The 551-nt window shown below is 44.3% G+C and overlaps 1 non-coding gene across 1 annotated transcript; it reads left to right on the top strand.

Annotated features, from left to right (window-relative positions):
* The first annotated feature begins 335 nt into the window (after positions 1–335).
* Positions 336–496, top strand: LOC114007049 (U1 spliceosomal RNA). The gene has a single exon (XR_003548706.1). It is a non-coding gene; the product is annotated as a U1 spliceosomal RNA (small nuclear RNA).
* Positions 497–551: the final 55 nt, after the last annotated feature.

Genomic DNA, 551 nt, shown 5'->3' with positions numbered 1-551 from the left:
TTTGACCAGAGAAGGACAGAGCGAGAATGACACACACACACACACACAGAGAGCAAGCTGCCAGTTCCGGGACTTGAACTGCTATCAGCCATGTGGGAGTCCAGCTCCCTTAATCATTATGCCACCTGCTGACCCCTGAAAAAATTATTTTAAGATTTATCCAATTCCACTTGTTTTTATTATTATTACTATTTTAATATTTTGACCAGAGAGAAAAAGGGAAAGCAAGAAAGCAAGCCACCAGGTCCAGGACTTGAACTGCAGTTAGCCACATGGGAGTCCAGCATCTTAACCATCACCCTGCCACCTACTGGCCCCTGAAAAAAGAGTTCTTTATATTCACGTGGCAGGGGAGATGCCATGATCACTCAGGTGGTTTTCCCAGGGTGAAGCTTATCCACTGCACTCCGACCTGCTGACCCCTGCAATTTCCCCAAATGTGGGATACTCCACCACGCAATTTGTGGTACTGGGGGACAGTGTTTGTTTGCTTTTTTTTTTTTTTTGGAGAGGTTTTTTTTTTTTTTTTTTTTCTATTGGGGGCTTCCACT

The sequence above is a fragment of the Tupaia chinensis genome, unplaced genomic scaffold (assembly GCF_000334495.1).
Source record: "Tupaia chinensis unplaced genomic scaffold, TupChi_1.0 Scaffold000116_1, whole genome shotgun sequence".
In the NCBI taxonomy this organism is placed as follows: Eukaryota; Metazoa; Chordata; class Mammalia; order Scandentia; family Tupaiidae; genus Tupaia; species Tupaia belangeri.
This window is presented reverse-complemented; position numbering and strand designations above follow the sequence as displayed.